The following is a 26,017-nucleotide window of genomic DNA, read 5'->3' as shown; positions in this document are numbered from 1 at the left end:
CTTGCCAACTGAATCCAAGAACACATCAAAACGATCATCCACCATGATCAAGTAGGCTTTATCCCGGTAATGCAGGGTTGGTTCAATATACGGAAATCCATCAATACAATCCACTACATAAACAAACTCAAAGAACAAAACCACATGGTCATTTCATTGGATGCTGAAAAAGCATTTGACAAAATTCAGCATCCCTTCATGCTTAAAGTCTTGGAGAGAACAGGAATTCAAGGCCCATACCTAAACATAGTAAAAGCAATATACAGCAAACCGGTAGCCAGCATCAAACTAAATGGAGAGAAACTTGAAGCAATCCCACTGAAATCAGGGACCAGACAAGGCTGCCCCCTTTCTCCTTATCTTTTCAATATTGTACTTGAGGTACTAGCTCAGGCAATTCGACAACATAAGGAGGTCAAAGGGATACAAATTGGAAAGGAAGAAGTCAAACTATCATTATTTGCAGACGACATGATCGTCTACCTAAGTGACCCAAAGAACTCCACTAGAGAGCTCCTACAGCTGATAAACAACTTCAGCAAAGTGGCAGGTTATAAAATCAACTCCAGCAAATCAGTGGCCTTCCTATACTCAAAGGATAAGCAGGCTGAGAAAGAAATTAGGGAAATGACCCCCTTCACAATAGCCACAAACAGTATAAAGTATCTTGGGGTGACTCTTACCAAACATGTGAAAGATCTGTATGACAAGAACTTCAAGACTCTGAAGAAGGAAATGGAAGAAGACCTCAAAAAATGGGAAAACCTCCCATGCTCATGGATCTGTAAAATCAATATAGTTAAAATGGCCATTTTGCCTAAAGCACTATACAGATTCAATGCAATACCCATCAAAATCCCAACTCAATTCTTCACAGAGTTAGAAAGAGCAATTATCAAATTCATCTGGAACAACAAAAAACCCAGGATAGCTAAAACTATTCTCAGCAACAAAAGAAAATCTGGGGGAATCAGTATCCCTGACCTCAAGCAATACTACAGAGCAATAGTGTTAAAAACTGCATGGTATTGGTACAGTGACAGGCAGGAGGATCAATGGAACAGGACTGAAGATCCAGAAATGAACCCACACACCTATGGCCACTTGATCCTCGACAAAGAGGCTGAAAACATCCAATGGAAAAAAGATAGCCTTTTCAACAAATGGTGCTGGTTCAACTGGAGGTCAGCATGCAGAAGAATGCGAACTGATTCATCCTTGTCTCCTTGTACTAAGCTCAAATCCAAATGGATCAAGGACCTCCACATAAAGCCAGACACTCTGAAGCTAATAGAAAAGAAACTGGGGAAGACCCTTGAGGACATCGGTACAGGGAGAAAGTTTCTGAACAGAACACCAATAGCGTATGCTCTAAGAGAAAGAATTGACAAATGGGACCTCAGAAGGCTACAGAGTTTCTGTAAGGCAAAGGACACCATCAAGAGGACAGATCGGCATCCAACAAATTGGGAAAAGATCTTCACCAATCCTACATCAGATAGAGGGCTAATATCCAATATATATAAAGAACTCAAGAAGTTAGACTCCAGAAAACCAAACAACCCTATTAAAAAATGGGGTACAGAGTTAAACAAAGAATTCTCACCTGAAGAACTTCGGATGGCGGAGAAGCATCTTAAAAAATGCTCAACTTCATTAGTCATTAGGGAAATGCAAATGAAAACAACCCTAAGATTTCATCTTACACCAGTCAGAATGGCTAAGATTAAAAATTCAGGAGACAGCAGGTGTTGGAGAGGGTGTGGAGAAAGAGGAACACTCCTCCACTGCTGGTGGGGTTGCAAATTGGTACAACCACTCTGGAAATCTGTCTGGCGGTTCCTCCCAAAACTGGGCACCTCACTTCCAGAAGATCCTGCTATTACCACTCCTGGGCATATACCCAGAGGATTCCCCACCATGTAATAAGGATACATGCTCTACTATGTTCATAGCAGCCCTATTTATAATTGCCAGATGCTGGAAAGAACCCAGGTATCCCTCAACAGAAGAGTGGATGCAAAAAATGTGGTATATCTACACAATGGAGTACTATTCAGCCATTAGAAACAATGAATTCATGAAATTCTTAGGCAAATGGATGGAGCTAGAGAACATCATACTAAGTGAGGTAACCCAGACTCAAAAGGTGAATCATGGTATGCACTCACTAATAAGTGGTTATTAACCTAGAAAACTGGAATACCCAAAACATAATCCACACATCAAATGAGATACAAGAAGAAAGGAGGAGTGGTCCCTGGTTCTGGAAAGACTCAGTGAAACAGTATTTGGCAAAACCAGAACGGGGAACTGGGAAGGGGTGGGAGGGAGGACAGGGGAAGAGAAGGGGGCTTACGGGACTTTCGGGGAGTGGGGGGGGGGCTAGAAAAGGGGAAATCATTTGAAATGTAAATAAATTATATCGAATAAAAAAAATTAAAAAAAAAAGATTCCTTTGAATGTTCCATTTTTTCCTAAGAATGTCTTGTCAATCATTCGGTCAATCTGAATACCATTTCCATACCTTTAAGTACTTGAATATTTGTTTTAATATTTTAATAATCCATATGAAATTTAAATTTTAAATAAAACATTTAAATACTCTCAAAGCATCTTTCTGGGTCTAAAATTCTCTTTAAGTATTTATTTATTCATAACTCCCCCCACCAAAATTAATGCTTCTATAATATGTATGTTGTATCCACATAATTATGTAAAATTTATCATCTCTGAAGGTCCTTGCCCTTTTCCATTCTATTCAGTAAGTCTGAATGAATTATCTTTGTATGTATGTCTTTTAAAACCCTCATTTTAAAACTAATTTTTATATTCCACATTTGATATTTTATAACAATATATTTTACTCTCTTTATTCTTGAGTGGATACTCTTTCCAGGCATACCTACCCTGTATCCTCTGGGACATGACTATTCCAGGATTCATATGAAAGCAGCTCAACATTTCTAGTGAACACAATACCATGGCACAATGTCAAAGTCCTGGGAGCCTGTACCTTTACCTATTGTCTCATCTTTCTACAGCTATTTAGAATTTCACCTCAATACCCTTCATTTAGAAAAACATTCCATTGTCTCTGAATAGTATTTTCAGAACTTTATAAATAATCACAATTAAAATGGTCTTTCTTGGTCTCCATTTGTAAAAACAGTCCACTAACATGGAAAGTGGGTAAGCTGGCTAGTGTTGTAGAAATACTTCTTCTGCCTTTATTAGATAACACAGGGTGTGGAGGTCTACATGGGATTAACAAAAATGAAAGGATGAAGGAAGGGAGGAATGGATGAGTGAGAGACTATGTCATAGCCTGGGTGCCTGGAAACCTCTCTAATTTGTGTTAGGAAGACTCCACACTACCTTAGAGTGAAAGGATTGACAAATTTAAATAACATCATGTATCTAACAGACCTAACAAATATCTATAGGATATTTTCCCAAAACACCAAAGGAAACATATTCTACTCAGCAGCCCTTGGGAGCTTCTCTAAAGCAATTGACATCTTAGATCACAAAACAAATCTTTTTTTTTTTTTTTTTTTTTTTTTTTTTTTTTTAAGTATTGCGCAAAAACTGTAAAGAGAAAACACTCATGAGTGCTTCAGGCTGACTCTTCAAGCTGTCCTTGCCAGGCATAAATTACTTGGGACTTCTTAGAAGGGTACAATTACAAAGGAGCCGTGACAATTACAGGACATGGCCTTAGCAGTAGTAAGTACTAGGCTGGCTACGTCACCTCCGAAGGTAATAATGCCAGCCTCGGTTTGTGAGGCACCCCTAATGTGGCCAACTATGACAAGGAATAAAGTTACAGTTCTGCCTCTGGAAAAGAAGAAACTCATTTCACCTAGCGCTGATTCTCCAGAAAGTTCCACTTTCCTTCACTTGGCTGCACAAAACAAATCTTTACAGACTCAGAAAGTTTTCAGTAACTCTATGCATCCTATCTGATCTCAACACAATAGAATGAAGTCAACAGCAAACAAATATCTAGTAAGCACAAAAACCCCTAGAGATTGAGCAACTCATTGCTAAATGATGATATCAAAGAAGAAATCAAAAAAATTAAAAAATTCCCTGAACCTAAATGAAAATATAAACAACACAACAAAAGCTCTGGGATACCATTGAAGCTGTCTCAGGAAGAAAATGTATAACTCTAAGCTCTTTACACCACTGTGTGTTTTACATCATATGTATAAGATAGTTTTTAAGGTTTGGATATGTCTTTCTAGTAGAATAACCACAGAAGTTAATTAGTAAAGAACAGGGTGTTTGCAAGGATATCTTCTAAGGAAGGGGACATAGAATACAGTGGAATAATGAGATAAAAAGGAGGTTTAGATATAGAGGGCAATGGGAAGACAGAGGAAAGAATGGAAAATGGGGAGCGACAACTAACACTAAAAGCCCTTTCAAAGACATATGGAAACCATCTACTGTAGAACCCTCCTAAAATATTTACAATATGAAAGAAATTTAAACAGAATTACCATCTAGTAGAAAACACGTTGCTTCAACTAAATGCTTCCAGTGCCAGGAGGGGTTATATCTTCTTAAGTCAATGGCCAAAGAGTTTCTATACATACCCCCACCCCACAAAACTAAAAGCCACAACAGACTGTTCCAAAAACTATTGATTACCACCTATAACTTGATGGTATAGTCCTGTTTCTGAAGCCAACACTTTCTTGTATCCCTGAACATTGAGAAGGTGAATTGGTCCCTGACTAGAATCTTTATACTTCTTGGTGCAGGAAGGTACTATGCATACTTCCAGAGGAGAAAAGGAACCATCATTACCACCTATCTATAAACCTGTGATCTACAACAGTGACAATGGTGTAATAGTGAGACAAAACTGTTATAATAGTAAACAACCACGTTTTGCTTGGCTTGATGGTCTACCACATAAGTAGGAACCAATATTATAACATTGCTAAAGGAGTCTACAACCTATGACTTAATAAATCATGGCCTAGGGGAAAACTACTACTACAATTATGCTAAAGAAACATAGCAGTAAAATAACTTATAACATAGTGACATATGACACTGTTATAATCTATGACATGGAGACATAGATTAGTGCTTCACCCAATTCTCAGAGAAGCTTCTTGCAGTAGATAGGAATTAACACAGAGATCCACAACCAGCCAATTTGCAGGCACTGAGACAGCTTGGAGTACGTAGCCCTACATGGGATATCTTTATGAAATCTTTCTCCTCAGAGCTCAGGAATCTATGTGGAAGATGAGGTGGAAAGATTTCAAGAGCCAAAAGTAATGAATTACTCCAAGGCAACGATGCTTCCAGACACAAGAATGCAGATACACAAGAGAATTCACAGAAACTGGCCCACCATATACAACACTTGTAGTTCAAACCAAACAAAATCCCAGAACAGAGATGGGAAATGAAAGTCCCACCCCTAATAAAAAAAAAAACTATTTGTAATAGGTACTTTCTCAGTAAGAAAAAAAAAAAACAGTTTTCTTTAATGCAGTGTTACTGGATATATCAGCCACACTCCAGGGCAGGTACCATGGACAGGAGTTGTTGGCTAATGCAAAATGGATGCCAAGATTTTGTGTACCTTTTGTTCTGTTTTACTACTTCTTTCTTTTTTGGTCTTTTGTTTGTTTTTGCTTTTTTTTGATTGTTTATTATTTTTGAGAGATAGAAAAATATACAAATTTGGGTGGGTATTTGGGAGATAGGAACTCTTTGGGAAGACTTGGGGGGAGGGAAAAAGAATATAATAGAAATATAGTGTGTAGAAAAGAAAAATCAGATAAACCACAAATAAATAAATTACCAATACAACTAAAGAATTTAGAAAACTAAGAACAAACCCCACCCCAATTCAGTAGATTGTCATAAATAATAAAAATCAGAGCATAAATTAATGAAATTGAAATGAAGGGAACAATATAACGAATCAACAAATCTAAGAGCTACTTCTTTGAAAAGATAAACATGATAGATAGACTCTTGATCCAATTAAACAAAAGGAAAAAGTGATTACCTATATCAACAAGATAAATATAAACAAGGAAACATAACAGTTGTCAAAGAAATTCAGGAATTCAAAGAAATCTCTTCATTGTAAGAAAAGACTTTAAAAACCTGTACTCTGTTAAGTTAAAAAAAATGTAAAAGACATGGACAAATGTCAAGTTTCAGGCAAACCACTGAAACTAAACCAAGAAGAAATCAGCACCTAAGCAGACCCATAACAAATGAGGATATTGAAAGAGTTATAAAAAGTCTGCCAACTAAAACAAAACTCAGGACAAGATATATTCACAGCAGAATTCTACCACACTTTCAAAGAAGATCTACAACAAATACTAATAACATTATTTTCAAATGGGAAGAGAAGGAACTCTTTCCAACTTCTTCAATAAAGCCAGCATTATCCTAATACCAAAAAGTTGGTAAAGAAACAATAATAATGTGTCAATTTATCTGATGACCCTGAGTTCAAAAGTCCTCAATAAAATACTTGCACCCCCTCAACCATATGCAGGCACTTTCCAAAAATACCATCTACCATGATCAAATTGGCCTTATCCTAGAGATGTAGAAATGAATCCACACATATAAGTCAATAAACATAATGAATCATATAAATGTATTTAAAAACAGAAGGCCATAATAATCTCAACAGACATATAAAAAGCTTTTGACAATAACAGCATAACTTTATGATTAAAAACTCTGGAGAGAGTACATATGGAGGGAATATACCTTAACACAAGAGAGACTATACATGACAAACCCACAGCCAACGTTTTTCTAAATGGAGAAAAATATGAAGTAGTCACAATGAAATCAGAAAGAAGACAGAATGTCCATTATCCCCACTCATTTTCAATATAGCACTTGAAGCACTAGCTACAGCAGCAAGGCAAGAGAAGGAAATTTTAAAAATACAAATAGGAAAAGAAGCTAATCTATCCCATTTACAGATAATATGATATCGAATGCTGTCTTAGGGTTGTTTCATTGCTGTGAAGAGAAACCATGACCAAGGTAACTCTTATAAGGACAACATTTAACTGGGGCTGGCTTACTGTTTCAGAGGTTCAGTCCATTATCATCATGGCAAGAAGCATGGCAGCATCCAGACACACATGGCGCTGGAGGAGGCACTGAGAGTTCTACATCTTGATCTGAAGGCAGCCAGGAGACTCTCTGTTCCTCACTGGGCAGAGCTTGAGAACTAGAAGCCCACAAAGACTACCTAAATGGTGACACCACTGCCCCCTAAAGTGCCACTTCCCATGGGCCAAGCAAATTCAAACCACCACAAAGAGATTCCAAAATTTCCACCAGAAAACTCCTAGAAACAACCGACAATTTTTTTAAATTGGCAGGGTGCAAATTAACTTACAAAAATCAATAGGGTTTCTATACACCAATAGCAAATTCAAGAAAAAAGAGATCATGGGCACAATAGCCTCAAAACACATCTAGAGAGAAGCCTAACCGAGGAGGTGAATGAGCTCTGAAATGAAATTTTAAATCCCACAAGAGATTGAGAAAGACTACAAAGATCAATCTACCATGCTCATAGGTTCATAGAATAACATGAATGTGACCATTTTATCAAAAAGTTTTTACACATTCAATGCAATGATAATAAAAATCTCACAGGATTCTTCATAGAAATAAAAAATTAAAAATGTATACAAATCCACAAAAGGAACACACAGAAATCCTGAGCAGAAAGTACAGAGCTAGAAGGGCTAGCATTCCAGATTTCAAGACATATTATAGAACCAGAGTGAAATCAGTATGGTCCTTGCATAAAAACAGACAGAGGAACAAACAAAACATAATAGAAATTGCAAACATAAGTGCATGGAACTATGCCTTCTGATATTTGACAAAGACGCCAAAAACATAATCTGGAACAAAGGTCCTCTTCAACAAATGCTGCTGAGGAAAATGGATGTCCACATACTGAAGAAAGAAATTGGACTTGTACCTATTGTCTTCCATGAAAAGTTCCAGTGAATTAAAGTCCTAAACTTGAAACCTGAGACACTGAAACTGCCAGAAGAGAACACAGGCATTCTCCTACAGAAGTGTAGGGAAAGACACCCCAAGAAGTGAAGGCAAAACTTGACAAGTGAAACTTCATAAAACTGAGAAGTTTCTGCATTGTTAAATAAATAATCCATCATGAGGAAGGCCACAAAGAGCGAATCGTTGCTAACTTTACATCTGACAGATGTCATACCTAGAAGACACAAATAATTCAAAAATGAGAAAATCAAAGCAAATGAACCAATGTTTAAAAATGCCTGAGTTCTTAACAGAATTTTCAAAAGAATAAATAAGTGTGCTTTGTTTAATAGTCATATGTTTGCAGTCACAGTACATTGTGGTTTTAAGGGTTTTTTTTTTTTCCTTTTGATTATTAGAGATGTTTTCATGAGTTTATGTGAGTCCGGACTTGAGAAATGTCTGTTCAAGTGCGTGTGCATGTGTGTGTGTGTGTGTGTGTGTGTGTGTGTGTGTGTGTGTTAGTTGCTGTAATACAGGAAATCTTTAATATTCTCCATATAAGTGCATGTGCCCTGATTCTACAAATTGCCCTTCTCTTCAGTTAATTGAATTCTTTGTTGGACAATATTTAATTTATTTTTTGAGACAGGATCTCAACACATAGTCTACATTGGCCTGGAACTTGTCACAATCTTTACTCAGCCCAGAGTTTTGGGCTGCAGGGTATATCCCTACATTCAACTACTGTTTACTTCACTGAGGTCACACTCACATCCCTTTCCTTTTCGGATGGTTTATGTACTCTCCGCATGCTTTGGCTGGTGGCTCTCCAGTCCTCTCCTTTTCCTTCACTTGTGAAGTATCATCAGTGAGAGTTTCTTGAAACTTGATGAAAAGCAGCTGGCTGTCTGAGTGAGACTTTCTTTCCAGGGTCTCTGTGCTGCTCCGGTGTCTGCAGGTCTGAGTCTCTGACGCTACACACCTTTAACACTGCTGTCTCACAGTGACTTTCTACAGTAAGGCGAGACCCTGAATTTTCAGCTTCACACTCAGCAGTGTTCCCTGGCTTCTGCATGACTTTAGAATGGGTTTTTCTTTTTGCAGCAAACATTAATTCAGATTTTGGTAGACATTATGTTGACTTTGGAAATTTTATTAGATAGAATCAAATCAAGGTCTTTACATACGCCATCTTCTAGTCTACAGACAAATGCCTTTAATGTGATTTCACTAATTGCTTTTATTAATATTGTGTAGTCTTCATTATACAAATATTTTACATCCCTGACTAATCTTATTTCAAAGTATTATATTATTTCTAGGAATATTTAAATTATTTTTTCTAATTCCCCTTCCTGGTTGTTCATTATTAGTGTAAAAAATGTAAGTGATTTTACGTGCAAATCTCTGTAATTCCAAAATCTGAAATTTGTGTACTTTGATGACTTCTAACTCTGTGGTGTGTGTGTGTGTGTGTGTGTGTGTGTGTGCATGTGTCTGTCTGTCTGTCTATTTCCATGGTTCTTAAAGTAGTCAACCCCTCTTCTTTTCTCCAAAGACAGTGAAGTCAGCATTCTGCTGCCCTGAAGTCCCATCTGGCAACTGGGAGTTTATAAAGCTAGCCTATATTATATTTAGATTCAAATTAGCTGTATGTTAATGTTACAATTCTCAGCATGGCTTAGCAGACTACATTGGAATTGAAACTAAAATCTCAAAAGATGATGAAAGAAAAAAGCATTTTCTGCATGGTTGCGGGGAACTACTGGAGAGATGGGAAAATCCACAGCAATGGACACATGGAGATCTTGCCTATTTTTGTATGACTTTTGCTAATCTTACTATATCTGGTTTGAGGGCATTTGTGCAAAGGCAATCTCCATGTATACTTTCAAATTCAGCACTAATATGAGGCTGGGAAGATCCTCCTGCTTCCTGTTAGCTAGGGCTAACAAAGGAGAGACAGTATTTCATGTTTTTAGAAGTAGTAAAGTACAGCTGTGTAAAGAACTATCTTGACCCACAGGAGGCAGGCTGTAGAGTGGTGTGACATGGAGAAGAGCATTATGGCCTCTGACAGGGATGGGGTGGGAGGGGAGTAAGGCTACAGATCTGGTCATGAACAAGACAGTGTCATATGAGGAAGAGGGAAAACCAGCTTCCAAACTATGTTGAGGCTTCTACCAGCTCTAATACACACAGGTGCCAAAGCCAGTCCCCCAAAATAGCACAGCCATGTGACAAGGGAAATAATGGCTTCCTCTGGGGAAGTCATCACCTGCTGTCATTTTGAGTGACATTTGATGTTTCTTCAAAGTTGAGCTCCTTGGAAGGGACCAGCCAAATGGGCAGAGTAGCACAACTCTCTGTTTTCAGATGGTCAAGTTAACTTTGCACATCATAAAAACACATTCTTTGCACAAGGGAACTTCATTTGCCCTAACATGACCATGTGACTTATAGCCCTCAACTGAGCATGCTCAGAATATGTCACGGGCCTTGCCCCGGGGAGTTTGTGAATTTGATGCTTTGTTTGAGGACATACTGCAGTAGTGAGATTGTTCCCTAAGTTTCTCCATCCTTTTCAGGTAATTCTTCTTCCTCTCTTCTCTATTTTGACTCTTGGCTGTGCTTCTTGGCTTTGGTCTCCAAAGGGATATCTACTGCATTTACTTATAAAGATGCTTACCCTCATTTTGTCTGTTCTAGAATGTAGGGCTTTGAAGTCTTTCTTACTGGGATGATATTACCAGAAAAGCATGGTTTCTATGCTAATGTGTGCAGAATGAAACTCCTGTCAATTATTATTAAAAATGAAGCACATCATAGAAATTAAGTATCATTAAAACAGAACTTGGAAAATTATATATCAAACTACACACTTGTTAAGGATTATCCTCAAGATATTCCAAAATCGATATTAAAATACCAGAGAAGTTGTAACATACTTATAGAAGGGTACATTGGCATTATTTAAGTTGCTGAGGGAGAATTATATATCAGTTATGCACCTGGCCAACATGGGAGACAAGAAAATGAATCAGGCATGTTTCATTACACTTTCCATTACACTACACTTGCCGAAAATATCATGGCTCCCCAAGAGGAGAGCAGGCTTACATGACTCTAAGATTGTAGCCATTCCACAGAAATGAAAAGAAAATGAAGAACTGCGTTGACTCTACATTTCAATGAGATTTAGTCAAGCTTTGGTATTGGAAGCAATGAGCTCAAAAGATTGCATGCTCTTCCCATACCATATCAGCCATATGGAGAATCATGGTGGATGCTTCTGGGTCTCTTGTTTTTGATTTGGCTATTTTGGCTTAATCATTAATGAAGTTTAATTTCACTGTTTGCTTAACTTCACCCTTTAGTGGGTTATTCTGTCCTTCCACTAAGATCTGTCATAGACATTTGCAACTGTGATGCAAAAAGTCATAGATGCAGACCATATACCTAGGACTGTGACCATCACAGGAAGGTGTCCAGCAATGGTGGGCTAGAATAGAGGGCATGAGACTGCACACTTCATGGACATACTAGTATAAATATTCTTCACCATTGAATGTCATCACAAATGATGAAAATAATCCCAAATATATTTTAATGTCTGCTCAGTTTTTAATCAGATCTTCTTCTACTCCCAGGAATGGCATCTAGGTGTTGTGTTCGAAGCAGAGGAACAAAGTTACTCTTGGTGAGAACCGTGTTTAATAAAAATAAACAAGAAACTTCCTGGGAGTAGTATTTTAAATGCCATGCTCTGTCTAGTGTGTAGCTGAGCACACTGTAACTTTGTCCAGTTACAAGCTAAAGAGGGCACGGATGCTGACTGACAGCTTGTTGACATTCTATCACAGAAAGGAAGGCTCTTGAATCAGGGAGGACCTGGGGAAGGTCCGCACTCCTGCCCTGGACTCTCTTGATTCCATTTCTTGCAGAGTTAATCCTTTCAGTAGAATAATTCTTGAAATAGAAAACTCTAAGTCAGCTCATAAAAGTAAAACCTTCACAACCAACAGATATAGCTTAAAACAAATACGCATGCTTCCACATACTAGCAATTGGAATAGATGATTTTCTATTTAAATTATACCCATTCACAGTGTTTTGTACTTCATTGTTCAAAAACATGTATTTGTGGCTACATAATACTGAAAGGTTGATAAAAATCCATTTTGAATTGCAGAGCTTAAACTACTTTATATTTGTGTGTGGTACCATGTATTGACACTCAAAATAACTTGTCTTGGAGAAAAATGGCAGTTGCCCACAAGATCAATCTCTGGTACAATCAATCTTTTCAGTATTATGATTTATTACAAGCTATGGTATCCCAAATTCAATACCTACAGAAACTTAAATTTAGGTTTGGGGGCAATTATCCAAAGCAGAAATTTCAACTAAATTAAAAAAACTCATTCTGTTTTGGCCATGAATGACTTTTTTTATATGTTGCAGTATAACCTACTAAAATCAGCATTATAAACTACAAGTATTATAAGTATAATTATTAATCTGCATTATGTGTTATATATGCATATATATATATATATATATATATATATATATATATATATATATATATATATGGCTATGCACGTGAATAAGGAAATCATCCGTATTTATTAAGTGGTCACAGAATGATATATTATTTTAAAAAGTAACACTTTGGGGGAAGTTCCTGTTTCTGACATCAACATTTTTCATGGTATTGTTTAAGTGGTAATCAATTATGTAGAAATTCTTGGTGGGTTTTTCTTAGTTTGGGGGCTACTCCATGTGTGGTTAACTTGGCAAGGCTAGGTTTTACAGGAACTGAGAATATTTTGTGTCTGTGTGCAAGTGTGTGTGTTTGTGTGTATTTGTGGGTGTGTGTGTATGTGTATGTATTGAGACAGGTTCACACTATATAGCCTAGGCTAGCCTGGAATTCATCATGTAGACCAGGCTGCCTTCTAGCTCAGAGATCCTCTTGTCTCTGCCTCCTAAGCATGTTACCACATCCAACCTAAGCTCACTGTTTTTATCGTCCTTCAGAAGTCTACTTTCCATCTGGCTGTAGAAGGAAGCTTCTTAGTCACAACCAACTTATCAATAACTCCTACAAAGAGACTTACTAGAATTTATTAAAATTTAAATGTCAGTTTTTTATTAATGACATAACAAAGGTGATTTTCAAGTATGAAAAATCCCTTTGGTTTACTGTCCAATAGTGGACAATTGGTGACAGTGGAGGGGTAAAAGTCCATATTTAATGCCTCGGGTTCCAATGTGGGAAGGAAAAATGTCTCACAAAGTCTATGAACAAGGCTTTTTGGATAACTGGCTATTCAACATGCACTGTCAGCCACAGATTCAGTTCTATTCCATTGATCTACTTGCCTGTCACTGTACCAATATCATACAGTTGCTCTGTAGTACTGCTTGAGGTTAGGGATACTGATTTCCCCAGAAATTCTATTACTGTTGAGAATAGTCTTTAGCTATCCTGGGATTTTTGTTATTCCAGATGAACTTGAGAATTGCTCTTTCTTTTTTTTTTCTTCCTTGACCAAGGTATCATTGAGTAGAATATTGTTCAGTTTCCACGTGTATGTGGGTTTTCTGTTGTTTTTGTTGCTATTGAAGATCAATTTTACTCCATAGTGATCTGATAGGAGGCATGGGATTAGTTCTATCTTCTTATATTTGTTGAGGTATTGGTACAGTGACAGGCAAGTAGATCAATGGAATAGAACTGAAGACCCAGAAATGAACCCACAGAATTATGGTCACTTGATCTTTGACAAAGGAGCTACAACCATCCAGTGGAAGAAAGATAGCCTTTTAAACAAATGATGATGATTCAACTGGAGGTCAGCATGCAAAAGAATGCAAATTGGTCCATTCTTATCTCCGTGTACAAAGCTCAAGTCCAAGTGGATCAAGAACCTCCACATAACACACTGAAACTAATAGAAAAGAAACTTGGGAAGACACTTGAGGACTTGGACACGGGGGAAATTTCCTCAACAGAACACCAATAGCTTATGCTCTAAGATCAAGAATTGACAAATGGGACCTCATAAAACTACAAAGTTTCTGTAAGGCAAAGGACATTGTCAAAAGGACAAAACAGCAACCAACAAATTGGGAAAAGATCTTTACCAACACTACACTGGACAGAGGGCTTATATCCAATATATACAAAGAACTCAAGAAGGTAGACTCCAGAGAGCCAAATAGCCCCCTTAAAAATGGGGTACAGAGCTAAACAAAGAATTTTCACCTGAGGAATATTGAATGGCTGACAAGCAATAAAAGAAATGTTCAACATCCTTAGTCATCAGGGAAATACAAATCAAAACAACCCTGAGATTTCACCTTATACCAGTCAGAATGGCTAAGATCAAAAACTCAGGAGAAAAGAGGCGCTGGTGAGAATGTGGAGAAAGAGGAACACTCCTCCACTGCTGGTGGGGTTGCAAGCTGGTTCTACCACTCTGGAAATCAGTCTGGCAGTTCCTCAGAAAACTGGGAATGATACTTTCGGAGGAACCTGCTATACCACTCCTGGGCATATACCCAGAGGATTCCCCAGCATGTAATCATAGCAGTCCTATTTATAATAGCCAGAAGCTGGAAAGAACCCAGATGTCTCTCAGCAGAGGAATGGATACAGAAAATGTGATATATATACACAATGGAATACTATTCAGCCATTAGAAACAATGAATTCATGAAATTCTTAGACAAATGGATGGAACTGAAGAACATCATCCTAAGTGAGGTAACCAGTCTCAAAAGAACACTCATGGTATGCACTCACTGATAAATGGATATTAGCCTAGAAGCTTGGAATACCCAAGACACAATTCACATATCAAATGATGCCCAAGAGGAAGGAAGGCATGGCCCCTGGTCCTGGAAAGGCTCAGGGCAGCAGTGTAGGGGAATATCACGACAGGGAAGTGGGAAGGGGTGGATTAGGGAACATGGGGAGGGAAGAGGGCTTATGGGACTTTCAGGGAGGGGGGATTCAAGAAAGGGAAAATCTTTTGAAATGTAAATAAAGAATATATTGAATAAAAATAATAAATAATAAAAAGAAAAGAAAAAAAAAGCAATAGCCATCATGTTGATAACTGGTAGTAATATTCGTTGTCATGGAAATCCATATTCAAGTTATATGGCATAATTAAACTATAAAATAACAAGAATGAAGATAGTTAATTAATGGACCAGGACTTTAAAAAAATCAGAGATCACTAATTCCATGGAAGAAAATAGGGATAGTGTGTGTGCGTATGTGTGTGTGTGTGTGTGTGTGTGTGTGTGTGTGTGTGTGTGTGTGAACTTGCTGGCGCACACACCCTCTAACATATGTATACACATGAATATGCATCATGTAGATAGAGGTCAGAAGATGATATAAGTAATGTCCCCAAATGCTTTTATGTTTGGTTTCTGGGTTTTGTTTTTGTTGTTACTGTTATTTTTGTCAGACAGGATATCTTACTAAGTATGAGCTCACTGACTTGGCTAAGCTGCCTGGCCAACAAACCCAGGGATTATTCTGTCTCCAACCCCTAGAGCTAGGATTATTCCCTGGCTGGCCTGCCATGCTGTGTCCAGATCTTTGCTATGGGTTCTTGGAGAAAAACTCAGGTACTTCACACCTGTGTGGCAAGCATTTAGCCAACTGAGCCATTTCTTTAGCACAATGGACACTATTTTACCAAAACAAAAAATTCTTTTTGATCTAAAATCAAACAAAACCTTCTGGGTTCCCATAAACCTACTCAAAGTTCCAAGATCCCCACTTCTTTTCTATCAACAAGAACAATCTGAACAACTTCAAATCAATAATGGTTTTCTTACACAGGCAAGAAATGAAGTGGTCGTGTCTCTCCAGGTATGAGGTTGGCAATCACCATAACCCAGGGAGAAGCTGAAGGTGCCAACTGCTGCCAGAGGCGTTGGCTGGCAGTGCTGCACAGGCTGAATGTGGACAGGAGCCAGTGACAGGGTCCTGGTGCCTACTTGAGTCATGATTCTGGGATTCTGGCAGAGAGAAGCTACAAGCACTCTGATGTTGGATATATGGAGAAGGTTCTCCACTACCACTGGCTTTGGGAAGTAAGGGTGCCCACTCCCCAGCTACATGCTCAGATGAAGGACTAGGTGATGCCTCCTGGATGATAGGGAAGGAAACATGTTTATGCCTTACACAGGTCAAGGAAGAGCTCACCTGTGACAGAAGGATCCTATGTTTATGGCAAGTCCCTAGCCATAAACAGCAATTTGCTGAGAAGTCAGGATATAACTAACTGGAATCCTTCTGACCAAGGCTCTACATTACCCCCACCGTTGCAGTAACAGGCAGAGCACCAGTGCAATCACTAGGCCAGAAGGAATTCAGTCGATAGAGCTATGTGGTACCCTGGATTAGGGTAAATACTTTGCTAACCCCACAATCAGGGTGGTCAGAGGCAAGACCACCAGAGGAGAACACATCCTCTAGTCTGGGAGTGATGGGAGCAGATAGGAAAGAAACTGTACTTAGGAAGGCAGGTGCCATCGCAAAGAGCTTGGCTTGACCCTGTCCATGTTGCCCAGCCCAGAACATAAAGCTAATGCTCAAAGCACACATAAGTCAATGGGCAGGAGGGAAAGAAACTCCCAAAAAGACAACACAAACCACAGGGGCATCCACTGTGTCTGTATAAGAGCTCTGTACTATGCTCAAGTCAGTGCCACCATAGACAATAAAACTAGTAGTCTTAAAATGCTAAGAAGCCCCCTGCCAGTCACATCTCTCACCTTCTCTTCAGTACCATATATTGGCAATCAGGCAACTGGATTCTTTCTAGATTGGCTTCTTTCTCATAGAGGTAACTCTACCATCATCATGTGCATTTTTCTCCTGGCTTGAGAGCCCATTTTTTTTTTTTACTGCTGAGTAAGACCCCATTACCTAGGTGGACCATAGCCATGCTTTGGCCATTCAGCCTGGCTGGAAGTGCTGTTAGAGTTCAGACTGAAGAGAACCTCTAGTGAGCAACTTTATGATGTTTCTCTTCCAAGGGTGACAACAGAATGAGGCCTAGTGTGCTTAGCACCAGACGAAGGGCAAGTAGAAAGCTGGGAAAGGCCAGGCTTAAAGATGCCAAGGCATCAAAAATGGAATCACATTACACATTAAAATTATCTAGTTATCGAAGTAAATTCATGCATGCATTTACCTGCTGGAGAGCCAGTTATTGAGCACCTGCAGTCTGGGGTGTGCTCCAATTATTTCACCGATGAGGCACTTAAAGCACTTGCCATGGCATGGTGAACAATATATGGTAATATTACTCAATGTCATTCCATGCTGGGTCCTGAGTTGTAGTTAATCCTAGTTGCTAAATAGCTGTTGAAGACTATATGGCGTTTGGCCACCCAACAATTAATTAAGTGGCTTGTTGCAAATGTTAACTTTCAAGCCATTCACTCAGAGTTTGCATGAGGCATGGAACTACTGAGTCAACCTCCCCACCCCCACCCCTGACCTGTACAGCTACCACAGCCATGCTTATGGGATGAGAGTTTAGAATGGACTCAGTACAGTTGTTTCTTGCCAGAAGAGGAGCTGTCAAGTGAGTAGAGGTTAAATATCACTGAACCTCCACCACTGTCCAACCTCCACATTCAGATCTTTCATTTGGAGAACCAGTCGATGTCTTGGCAGCCTGTCAGCTCCTGTTTGCAAACAGCCTTGTGCCTTGTGATTTCGTTCACTTGTCTATAATTTTGCAGTCAGAGCCACATGGTCACCTCGCGGTTTTCTATTCTCCCAGTGGGGAATTGTCCAAAGGACAATGCCAGTCTCTAGCACAGCATCCCCCAGGAACCATGCCAGGTATCTCGGGGAGCAAACAATGGTTCAGGTCTTTGACTCTTGACCTGGGGGTCCCACCCACTTTACTATGTGGCAGTTAGTTTCTAGGTGAACCATGGGGGTGACTTATTATTCCAATCTTTTGCATGCTGTGCTACAACTGGGCCATTCAGCTGGAAACATAGACAGATTCTGTGGGTTACAGTGAATCCCAAGCCCTTGGTCACTACAGGACACTGTGAATTATTTGCCAGGAGTTCTTAGTTGCCTCTATAAGTGGGAACAGTAATAATTCCTGTCTTGAAGGAGTGCTATAAAAGCCACGCTCCACATGTAGAGGCCACGCCAAGGTCCCGTCTGTCTCTCACACTCGCTAAGTGTCTGTTAATCATCCATCATCTGTGAGTTACCTCACTGGCTCCAGAGTGTGCTGCTGGCAGCAACTCCTTTGGTCTCCTAGCAGGTGTCACATGGAACCTGAAGTCACCATTCATTAATGTAACAATTTTTCTTTTCCTTAATGGCATCCCACAGTTGCTTGAGTTTAAAGTAGTGACAAGCTTTGGGTAAGTATTAAAATATTGTCTTAATAAATCATGGCATTTTCAATTTGGATAACTTTTTTTTCTTAATAAGGGCTCTTGGATCTCAGGCTGGCTTCTAAATTATACGTTGCCAAATATGGCTTTGAACCTGTGATACCCCTGTCTCCACCTCCTAAGTCATTGGGTTTTGTTTTGTTTTGTTTTTTGGATTTGATTTTTTAGAGACAGGGTTTCTCTGTATATCCCTGGCTGTCCTGGAACTCACTCTGTAGTCCAGGCTGGCCTCGAACTCAGAAATCCACCTGCCTCTGCCTCTCAGAGTGCTGGGATTACAGGTGTGCACCACCACTGCCCAGCTCAAGTCATTGGTTCTTAATCTGTGGGTCACGACCCCTTTGGGGGTTGCATATTAGAGAACCTGTATATCACATATTACATTATGATTCATAACTATCAGAATTACAGTTATGAAGTAGCAAGAAAATAATTTTATGATTGGGGACTCACCACATGAGGAACTGTGTTAAAGGGTCACAACCCTAGGAAGGTTGAGAAGCACTGCCCCGAATGATAGTGTAACCAGTGTCTCCCATGGAGTCCAGCTCTGTGTAGTCCTGGAGGTCTGACCCAGGGACTGGTGCATGAGAGGCCAGCATTCCACCAATTATAGGGCTATAGACTTCATGTACCCTACCTTTCCTATAAGGCAGGGTCATCAGAGGACTCCTCCAAACTCATATATATTCTCCTGAAAATGTCTTATATTCTTGGGTACATTGCAGCCTTTTGTGTATCTGAATTCACTGTCATGTGGTGTTGCCATTACATACTAAAAACAGACATCATGTCTTTTAGATGTAATGTTTTTTAAACATGTGTTTATATCATTTTATAAGTAAATTTACAGGTCACCACCATGCTGAGAAACATCTCCTTGCTATCTTGCTTTCCTTTGATTTCGGGTACAGTATCTTAGACCTGGCTCTTTAGATGTTGTCAGAAATTACTGGACTTCACTGGAGATGTTGAGCTGATGATGTTGCGAATTTCCCTCAGTGTGGATAGTACTGAGAAGTGAGCAAATGCTCGCAGGCAGAGGGAAAGCATATACAAAGACAAACAAGTGTCCTGGCTCTGAGGGACCAAAGAGACGTTCTAAAATTCAGTCGAGAGGGCATCAGAGAGGGAGCAGGTGACTCAGGAACGACTCGTGGGACTAGCATGGCTCCTGGATGCCTGCCCATGTAAACCACTGCCTCCAGCTGGTGTTCCCTTCCTCTGCACTGCCCTACAGCCCTAGCTCTGCTCAAGGGGGACACTGCTTGGCAGTTTGGGGCCTTCCATGAAGCAGGTCTGTCTGTGGGTCAGCAGCATCCGATACATAGGAATGCCGAGAGCTGGCGTGACCGTGGTTAACAAGGAATTCCACCTATTTCAAAGCAGTGTGCCCAGAGGCCTTTGAATCATGATGACAATGGGTTTTCCTGGCATATGTCATATGCATATGTGCTTACCATTGACAGAGTTAATAAGCAAGTTTTAAAAGCTACAACTACCCTGAGGCCTCCGTGCTCTGAGGAAGCATGGAGCACTGCTTTATGAGGTCCATAGCAGAAACTCCCATACACAAGCACAGCACCTCTTGAAGATACCCCTCCTGCCACATTGTCCCTCCTTAGGTTCTCGCTTCTCTATAACCACATGCTAAGGGCTCATATCATATCTTCTCCAACTCTGAGGACTTACTGCCCAGATTCAGAAGCAGTCTAACCATACAAAAAGCTAAATTAAAATTGTCCGACTAGCAAACTTCAGAACATCAAAGAATGGAGTATTATTAAGCTTTATTTCTTCCAGAAAAGATTTTAAAAAGGACTAGGGTTAGAAAGATGGCCCCTTTAGTAATGTGCTTGCCTTGTAAGCATAGCGATATAAGTTTGATACTAGAATTTAAAAAATTTAAAATTTAAAAAGCCGGGCACAGGCTGGAGAGATGGCTCAGTGGTTAAGAGCACTTGACTGTTCTTTCAAAGGTCCTGAGTTCAAATCCCAGCAGCCACATGGTGGCTCACAACCATCTGTAATGGGATCTGATGCCTTCTCCTGGTGTGTCTGAAGACAGCTATAACTGTACTCATTTACATAAAATAAATAAGTCTTAAAAAAAAAAGCCAGGCACAGTAGCTAGGTAGGTAGAAACCCAAGGATCCTTGTAGCTCCTTTGCCAACCTGCCTCACCTCTTAGATAAGTTCTAAGGTAACAAGGTGCCTTGTCTAAGTGCTACGACGATGACGATGATGATGACGACGATGACTACTACTACTACTACTAATATGATGACAATGACTACTACTACTACTATGACAATGACTACTATTACTACTACTACTACTACTACTACTACTACTAATAATAATAATAATAATAATAATAATAATAATAAATAAAAACAGCAATAAGGTTACTGTTCCCTGAGGAACAATATAAGAGACTATCATATGCTACTTGCACATGGAGATACACACACTTACACATAGGCACCACACACATGAACATACCCCATAAAAATATAGAAAAACCTATGCTTTTCAATATAGCAGCAGCAGAAAGGATGGAACAAAATTAAATTGCATGATTTGCAATTAATATGGTTAGGAGAAAAATCCAGCAAAATACATTAAAACTAAGATGGCAAATCTTACAGTATCTGAAAAACTGTTCAAGACTTGATACCCTATCAAGATATGGAGATAACTTAAGTGAGGAGAAATACTGTCCTGGAGGGCTTTTTTGTGACAATTTGACTCAAGAAAGTTATTTGAGAAGAAGAAACCCCAACTGAGAAGATGTCTCCATAAGGCTGGCCTGTAGGCACACCTGTGGGACATTTTCATAATTAGATTGATGTAGGAGGCTCTAGATTATTGTGACTGCTGCCACTCCTGAACGGGAGTTTCCTGGTTGTAGATGAAAGCAGGCTGACCAAGTTCTGAGTACAATCCAGTAAGCAGCATTCTCTTCTGCTTCCTGACTCCATTCCTGTCCCAGCACCTCAGTGACAGACAGTGCTGGGCACATCTAAGCTGAAATAACCCCCTTTTCCTCAACAAAGTTGATTGTGGTCATGGAGTTTTATCATAGCAATAGAAACCCTAACCAAGACAGATGTTGCCCTAAAGAGTTGGAAGATTCAAATAAGCATCCACAGACACTGGCCTGTGTGGCAGACATCACAGCAGGAAGGCTTGTTCCAATTGACAATGTGATTTTAAAATCTGTGTGGGAGTTATCAAGGCAAAGGGCAGCCTAGATGTATGACTTGCAGGAGACTATTCCTCCGGCAGCAGATGGGAAGAAATACGGAGACCCACAGGCATTACAGTGAGTGAGACCTCGCAATACTCACTCAGCCCTAAATGGGATGCCTCTACCAAATCCTCCCCCTCAGGGTTCAGGGAATGTTGCATAAGAGAAGGCAGAGAGAGTGGGAGAGTCAGAAAGGATGGAGGGAACCAAGAAAACATGATCCTTTAAATTCACACAATCAAAGCTCACATGAACTCACAGAGACTGAGGCAGCAGAGACCTGTAGCAAGTTCTCTGTGTGTATATATGGCTTCCAGTTTAGTGTTTTTATAGGATTCCTGTGTGTGCAAACAAGCAGGTCTCTGATTCTTGGTCTCTTTTTCTTTCTTTTTTTTTTTTTTTTGTGTGTGTAATTCCAATGTGTTTTAAAAGACAAGGTCTCAGTAGAGTATCCTGGCTGGCCTAGAGCTCACCTTAGCTTGTGGAGTGGTTAGATTACAGTGCAAACCTATTTCATATTTTGTTTCTTATGAAGATTTTTTTTGTATTTGTGTGTGAGTATGCTTGTGTGTGTGCGCGTGTGCATGTGCGTGTGCGTGTGTGTGTGTGTGTGTGTGTGTATGCATGTCTGTGTAAGTATATAACATATGTGTGCCAGAGGAAGGCATCACTTCCCCTGAAGCTGGTGTTACAGGTGTTTGTGAGCTGTCATGTTGCTGCTGGGAACTAAACTTAGGTACTCAGGAAAAGCAACAAGTGCTCTTAACTGCTGACCAGAATCTCCAGCCCCATGTCTTCTCAGCGTCAATAAAGACTCCCAATGCCTAAGAACAATTGCCAGCAATAGTAAATAATATTTGTGAAGTTTTAAACAAGTATTTCCAAGGGACTCTAATTTCATAGTCAGAACCTTGTGAGTTATGATAAAAATATACTATGACTCATAGAACAGATGATAAAATACAGGCTCATGGAGAATAAATTACAGTCCTGATGCTGCGGATGACTAAGAGCTGAAATCTAAACTTAGAATTTAATCCACAGCGCACTGCATTAGAATTTGGGTTATGAACATGAATGACATTTTCGTACCCACTATCTTGATTGGCATTTGATGTTGCCTAATTATGAGGTCTAGGTTCCTAAAGAAAACAGAAAAGGATTTTTAAAATGCTGTATTCAAGCTACACGGCTCATTGTGAACAAGTTTTGATAGTGAAAAAAGCCAATATTTATTTATTTATTTATTTATTTATTTATTTATTTATTTATTCCACTGAAGGTTATGTTTATAGGCCAGTGACCTCCCATGTGTCCTAAAGGGAGAGGAAGTCCAAGGAGGCTTTGAGAGCACAGAGCTCTGTGACCACAGCAAGGGTGGGGAGGAGAACACTGTCAGACAACAGTGATTTGAGCTGCGAGGCCTTGAGTTCTTCCGCTTGGTCTACAGGCATCATCTTATCAAGATGGGAAAATGCAGGCTTCTCCAGTGTTCAACAGCAAATCATGCCAAGTTTTGCTCTTTGAGCCTGATTTTGATTTATTTTAATCTGCCATGTTTCAGACCTGGAATCTTTTTGAAAGGCACGTATGTGTGTGAATGTGGTTACACGTGTAGCCGGGGAGCATGTGGAGGTCAGGAGACAACCTTGGGTGTCGGTCCTCACCTTCTGCCTGTTTGAGGCACAGTCTCTCACTGTTTGCAGCTGTATGTTGGCCCATCAGCTTCCAGGGATTGCATCTCTGCATCCCGCCTCACCCATGTACACTGCAATTACAGGTGTGCACTATTGCCTCTGGGTTTACATGGACACTGGAGTCTAAACTCAGGTCTTCCTCATACTTGCAAGGCTTAGCCCACTGAGCCGTCTCCCCAGCCCCAAGATTCTACATCTTAATCATGTCTTTTAATGTCCTACTTAACCTACTACTTATTCATAAAGCTATTATTAGATAACTAATATATAAATGTTTTATTTATTAAGGATGACTATTGTAAATCAGTAGACTATTTATTTTTAGCACCAGCAAGCATTATTTGTTTGTAAAACCCCCACAAATTTAAAACTGTGGACTTTGTTTCAAAGTGTTCAACGATATTCTGACATATTTCTGGCTTTTTCTGAAACAATGTATTAGAACTACTTAATTGTTTAAAGTCATGGTGTTACTAAGGTGCACACACATGCACACTATGTAATTTCAGGGGATGGAATTCAGGTACTCCTGTCTCTACCGCAAACATGTTATCCATTAAGAGCTTGCCCTCTCTGTATTTTCTGTATTTTATTAGCATGTTAGAAAACATGAATTGCATTCAAATTTTGTGAGTGAAAATCACCTTAATGGGGAATGATCTAAGCTAGCTCACAGTTTCAGAAGGCTGGCTCCCTGCTCAGCTAGGTGCATTGTTCTTCTGCCTGAGACAGGAAGATACCTCAAGGTAGAACAGTATGACACCAGGAACTTGCTTTGTTTATGGTCCAAGGAGCACTGAGACAATAAGAAGAAACAGAGCACATTCTTTAAGGGTGCAACCCCATGACCCACTACCTCCATTGGACTGATCTTGTCCCTGTAAAGTCAATGCATCTACCAACAATTCTACCAACAAATTCATGCATTGATTTGATGGGAGCTGCGTTATTCACCAACCTCCCCAAATTCCTCTCTGAAAGTGGCATTGGGGAGAAACCCTTCAAGATATGAGCCTTTGGGGAGGATGGCTTATATCCAAACAGAAACAGTTGCTAAAATGCTAGATTAAATTATAGTTTATTTAATGGAGTACTGTAGTATTATATTAAGTTCACAAAATATGTAAAAAAAAAAAACAAACCAAAACAGACTTTTGACAGTTCTCAAAATCCAAAGTAATGTCCTATTGATAATATGGAGACTGTAGCCCAGCATCAAATATGGCTGCCTCGGAATCTCCATCCTGAATGAAGAATTCTGTTCTCTGTAAGGCATGGTCAGTTGAAAGCCTTTTTTAAAAGATAGATATTTCAGGCACATGCTCCCTTCAGAGCCACCACACCCACAGAAGTAGAACAGGACATGGATCCAGACAAACAGATGGGCTTCCACTGGCTGTGTCAAGCCAGGTGCATGTAGAACCTCTAGAACTTTACACACGTGTATGTATGTGATCTCCGTGCTTTCTCTTGTGAGGTAAGTATGAAGACAGCCAGGCAGGTAAGTGCTGAGATCATGAAGCCTGGATATAAATAAATGTTGTTCTCTGTCAGCTTCCTTCAGCTTCTCCATGACTTGGGGACCCATATATCAACAAGTAAAGGAGAGCAGCCTTAATGTTGGAGGAAATCAGAAACTTCCTACTGTCTAATGAATCATCCCTACAGACATCCTTCTTTCCTGTAAGTAGCAATGAACTGCTAATGTTTACAATATTCATGAAAACTCTGATGGTGTTCACTCCCTCGTTTTACATTAATTTTAAAAAGCTAAGTTAAATGACATTATCATACAATTTGATCACTGCATTGCAAGCGCTTTAGCAATAGTCTCCCTCACTGCTACTCAAACCTGTAAGCAGAATTTTTGGCTCTCGCTGGGTCTGACCATGGAAGGAAGGAGACAATCAGGAAGGATTTCTTAGACTGTGGCAGGGCTGAAATCTGTTTCTGTGTCCTTTTTCCATCTTTAGCTTTATCCTCTAAAAAATTTCAAATCCTACCAACATTCGACCTCAGCAGCCCTGCAGAATCCCAGAGATCTGTCCACAGCATAGACACACTTTTGCACACACAATTCAACGGCTAAGGTGGGATTTGAGATCTTCCAATGGGAATAAAGTGATATCCCCTGGTGTTGAGACAAGCTGCTTTTCATAAGGGGTTAGAAAGTTATTTAGACTGATTTGAGGGTCTTCTTTTTTATCTTTTTATATGTAATTTGGAAAACATTTCATTGTATGTGTACACAGCATTTTGCTTTACCTGTTTAAGTTTCCATCCTCCTGTTGATGGATAGTTGTGCTGTGTCTACCTTTTGGTTCTATATATAATTAGTGTCTAATGTCACTGTACAACTAAATACCTGATAATTTACAAAATTAAGCACTTGATCATTAGTGCTTATTCATTTTGTAATTAGGAAAGAAATATGATCAGTGAGAAATCTGCATCTGTTGTTAAAATCCATACAAATATGATTCTGGAGACAGAGCTCTGAGTTTACTGGGCCCTGAGAATAGGAAGAAGGGTATCTTCACATTGGGTGAACCACTTTTACCCT

Source organism: Apodemus sylvaticus, chromosome 18, assembly GCF_947179515.1.
Source record: "Apodemus sylvaticus chromosome 18, mApoSyl1.1, whole genome shotgun sequence".
NCBI classification, from domain to species: domain Eukaryota; kingdom Metazoa; phylum Chordata; class Mammalia; order Rodentia; family Muridae; genus Apodemus; species Apodemus sylvaticus.
Note: the sequence above shows the minus strand (reverse complement) of the source record.